At 39.6% G+C, this 5067-nt stretch overlaps 1 long non-coding RNA gene across 1 annotated transcript; it reads right to left on the bottom strand.

The window, feature by feature from the left end:
• Nucleotides 1-681: 681 nt before the first annotated feature.
• LOC145509016 (uncharacterized) lies at nt 682-4406 on the bottom strand. Its single transcript, XR_014055785.1, has 2 exons — nt 4376-4406; nt 682-966 (listed from the first exon to the last, which is right to left on the bottom strand). It is a non-coding gene; the product is annotated as an uncharacterized LOC145509016 (long non-coding RNA).
• Nucleotides 4407-5067: the final 661 nt, after the last annotated feature.

Genomic DNA, 5067 nt, shown 5'->3' with positions numbered 1-5067 from the left:
GAGGAATTTCCCCTTTATCGCATTGTCAATAGTGTGTGAAATGACAGACTTCTGACTATCCAGTACCTAAGAGTGAATACACCTAATAAATATTCTTTTGAAGTAAAACTTATTTACAGTATTATATTAGTTTCAGTTGTACAGCACAGTAATCAGTATTTTTTACAGATTATATTCCATTAAAGTATTAAGGCTTCCCTGATAGCTCAGTTGGTAAAGAGTCCACCTGCAATGCGGGAGACCCAGGTTCAATCCCTGGGTTGGTAAGATCCCCTGGAGAAGGGAAAGGCTACCCACTCCAGTATTCTGGCCTGGAGAATTCCATGGACTGTGTAGTCCGTGGGGTCACAAAAAGTCGGACACGACTGAATGACTTTCACTTTCACTCTCAAAGTATTACAAGACAATGGCTGTATTTTCCTGTCCTATATAATATATCCTTGTTGCTTATCTGTTTTTACACATGGTAGTTTGTATTTCTTAAGCTTATACCCTTATCTTGCTCTTCCCCACTGGTAACCACTAATTTGTTTTCTGTAAGTGAGTCTGTTTCTGTTCTCCAAATAGGTTCATTAGTATCATATTTGTGATTCCACATATAAGTGATATTATATGGTAATTTTCTTTCTCTTTCTGACTTACTTCACTTAGCATAAAATTCTCTAGGTCCAGCCATGTTGCTGCAAATGGCAGAATTTTATTATTCCTTATGGATGAGTAATATTCCATTATATGTGTATGTCTTCTTTATCCATTCAGATCGTGTTTTAAATTAGCAGCAACTTAAATTATTTCCATTCCATTCTGCTTTCTTCAATTCAAATATGATCAATACTTAAGATTCTGCAAAAGCTAGTGTGGAGATACTTTTCATTAGCAAGGAGATTCATTTGTTAGTGTCATTTCTTATCCTCTGTCTTCTTTCATCAGAGTTGCTCCGATTAAGGCAAACACGTTTCTAACATCCTGAAAAATCATGATTCAGCCAATTAGAATGGAAATAGAGAGAATGAAAAGAGGTCTTCATAGTTTCTTTCCTTAATTTTCTTCCCAAATGACTCACTCTGAATGAAAAGTAATTTATGACATTCCTTATCCCAATTCGATAGGGATAGCTGGCAGACAGGGAGGAGTTTATACCCTTTCCCTGTATTATCCCAACTCAATAACATCTGTCCACTTTGGCTGTATACACAGCTAGTTAGTGACAGACTCTTTGTGATCAAATTAAAAACCCAAGTGTAGCTAGAGTCCTCCTGGACTAGTACATATCATTTGTTCTTGTTCAGTCACTAAGTCAAGTCTGCATCTTTGCAAACCCCATGAACTCGAACACCGTGTTATCCTGTCCTCAACTCTCCCCCAGAGTTCGCTCAAATTCATGTGCATTGAATGGGTGATGCTATCTAACCATCTCATCCTCTGCTGCCCCTTTCTCCTTTTGACTTTAATCTTTCCCAGCATCAGGGTCTTTCCCAATGAATCAGCTCTTCGCATAAGGTGGTCTAAGTATGGAGATATAGCATCAGCAACAGTATTTCCAGCGAATATTCAGGGTTGGTTTCCTTTAGGATTGACTGGTTTGATCTCCTTGCAGTCCAAGGGACTCTCAAGGGTCTTCTCTAGCACCATATTTTGAAAGCGTCAATTCTTCGGCGCTCACCCTTCTTCATGGTCCAACTCCCACAACTGTACATGACTACTGGAAAAAATCAGAGTTTTGATTAGATGGACCTTAGTTGCAAAATGATGTCCTTGCTTTTTAACACACTGTCGAGTTTTGTCACATCTTTCCTTCCAAGGAGTAAGCATCTTTAATTTCATGGTTGCAGTCACTATCTGCAGGGATTCTAAATCAAACCCCTTATTTATACAGTGATAAATAGATTCAAGGGATTAGTTCTGGTAGACAGAGTACCTGAAGAACTGAGGACAGAGGTTCATAACATTGTATAGGAGGCAATGATCAAAACCATTCCAAAAAAAGAAATGCAAGAAGGCAAACAGGTTGTCTGAGGAGGTGTTACAAACAGTTGAAGAAAGAAGAGAAGTGAAAGGCAGGGAGAAAAGGAAAGATATACTCAACTGAATGCAGAGTTCCAGAGAATAGCCCAGAGATATAAGAAAGTCTTCTTAAATGAAAAATGCAAAGAAATAGGGCAAAACAATAGAATGGGAAAGACTAGAAAGCTCTTCAAGAAAATTGGAGACATCAAGGAAACATTTCATGAAAGGATGGGCAATAAAGGACAGAAATGGTAAGGACTTAACAGAAGCAGAAGAGTTTAAGAAGAGGTGGCAAGAATACACAGAAGAACTATACAAAAAGCATTTAATGACACTAACAGCCACGAGACTGTGGTCACTCACCTAGTGCCAGACATCCTGGAATGTGAAGTCAAGTGGGCCATAGGAAGCATTATTATGAACAAAGTTAGAGGAGATGATGTAATTCCAGTTGAGCTATATAAAATCCTTAAAGATGATGCTGTGAAAGTGTTGCACTCAGTATGCCAGCCAGTTAGAAAACTCAGCAGTGGCCACAGCACTGGAAAAGGTCAGTTTTCATTCCAATCTCAAAGAAGGGCAGTGCCAAAGAATGTTCAAACTAGCAGATAATTGCACTCATTTCCTACGCTAGCAAGGTTATGCTCCGAATCCTTCAAAGGTACACTTCAACAGTATGTGAACTGAGAACTTCTAAATGTACAAGCTGGGTTTTGAAGAGACAGAGGAACCAGAGATCCAACTGCCAACATTCACTGGATCGTGGAGAAAGCAAGGAAGTTCTAGAAAAACGTCTGTATCTGCTTCATTGACTAAGCTAAAGCCTTTGACTATATAGATCACAACAAATTATGGAAAATTCTTAGAGACAGGAATACCAGACCACTCCCACCTGTCTCCTAATGGTTCAAAATTGGGAAAAGAGTATGACAAGGCTGTATATCTTCACTCTGCTTATTTAACTTATATGCAGAGTACATCATGAGAAAAGCCAGGCTGGATAAATCCCGAGCTGGAATCAAGATTGCCAGGAGAAATATCGACAACCTCAGATATGCAGATGCTATCACTCTGATGGCAGGAATGAAAGAGGAACTAAAGATCTCTTGATGAGGGTGAAAGAGGAGAATGAAAAAGCGGGCTTAAAAGTCAACATTCAAAAAACTAAGGTCATGGAATCTGGCCCCATCACTTCATGGCACATAGAAGGGGGAAAAGTGGAAGCAGTGCCAGATTTTCCTTCCTTGGTGTCCAAAATCACTGCAGATGGTGACTGCAGCAATGAAATTAAAAGTGCTTGCTCCTTGGAAGAAAAGCTATGACAAAACTAAATTGCATATTAAAAAACAGAGACATCATTTTGCTGACAAAGGTCTGTATAGTCAAAGCTATGGTTTTTCTAGTAGTCATGTATGGATGTGAGAGTTGGACCATGAAGAAGGCTGAGCACCTAAGAACTGATGCTTTTGAACTGTGGTGCTAGAGAAGACTCTTGAGAATCCCTTGGGCTGCAAGAAGATCAAACAAATCAATCCTGAAGGAAGTCAACCCTGAATATTCTTTGAAAGGACTGTTGCTGATACTGAAGCTCCAATATTTTAGGCTACTTGATGTAAAGAGCCAATTCACTGGAAAAGACCTTGATGCTGGGAAAGATTGAAGGTAAAAAGAGAAGTAAGTGGCAGAGGATGAGATGGTTAGATAGCATCACTGACTCAAAGGACATGAATTTGAGCAAAATCCAGGAGACAGTGAAGGACAGGGGAGCCTGGTGTGCTGCAGTCCATGGGGTCATAAAGAGTCAGTCGTAACCTAGTGACTGAACAATGACAATAACAGTACCTGAGTGGCTTAGTGGTTTTCCCTACTTTCTTTGATTTAAGCCTGAATTTTGCAGTAAGGAGCTCATGATCTGAGCCACAGGCAGCTCCTAGTTTTGTTTTTGCTGACTGTACAGAACTTCTTCATCTTTGGCTGTGAAGAACTTAACCTCATTTTGTTATTGATCACCTGTGATGTCCATGTGTACAGCCGTCTCTTGGGTTGTTGGAAAAGAGTGTTTGTTATGATCAGTGTGTTCTCTTGACAAAACTCTGTTAGCCTTTGCCATGCTTCATTTTGTACTCCAAGGCCAAGTGAAGTGAAGTCAAAGTCACTCAGTCATGTCCGACTCTTTGCGACCCCATGGACTGTAGCCTGCCAGGTTCCTCTGTTCATGGAATTCTCCCGGTCAGACGCCTGGAGTGGGTAGCCTATCCCTTCTCCAGTGGATCTTCCCAACCCAGGAATTGAACCAAGGTCTCCTGCATTGCAGGTGGATTCTTTACCAGCTGAGCTACCAGGGAAGCCCCTCCAAAGCAAAACTTGCCTATTATTTCAAGCATCTCTTGACCTCCTACTTTTGCATTCCAATCCACTATGATGAAAAGAACATCTTGTTTTGGTGTTAGTTCTAGAAGGTGTCATAGGCCTTCATAGAAACACTAAACTTCAGCTTCTTTGGCATGAGTGATTGGGGTGTAGAGTTAGGTTTACTGTGATATTCAATGGTTTGCCTTGGAAATAACTGAGATCATTCTGTCATTTTTAAGATTGCACCCAAGTACTGCATTTTGGACTCTTTTGTATATATCATATGGGTGAAGGAATGATTAACAAATATTTACACCTACTATGTGCTGGGAACTCTGCTAACCTCTTGAATCAAAATGTGACTATTGAGAAAGAATGAACATTTGAAACCAGTGAGGAAACTTGATCGTAGAATGGCTTTATTTTTCTCCCCAATGCTATATAGAATATGTAAAGTAACCACCCATACTCTTGAGTGTGTTGATGCATGAGTGCAAATAAAATGTGCAGGGCTTGCACTGGGTAGCAGTTATATGCCGTTTTTATTTCTACACAAACAGGCCCAGCCCAGCTTTTGTTAATTGCTATTTAGAGTGATGATGATTAAAGTAAATACAGGAGTACAAATAGGAATGCTTTAAAATAATGGTGTAGTCATTATTAATTCATTTTATATTTATTGTGGTATTAATTCTAATGAAGCTTCTT

This window comes from Giraffa tippelskirchi, chromosome 6 (assembly GCF_054371585.1).
Source record: "Giraffa tippelskirchi isolate mGirTip1 chromosome 6, T2T-mGirTip1v1.2.pri, whole genome shotgun sequence".
NCBI lineage: Eukaryota > Metazoa > Chordata > Mammalia > Artiodactyla > Giraffidae > Giraffa > Giraffa tippelskirchi.
This window is presented reverse-complemented; position numbering and strand designations above follow the sequence as displayed.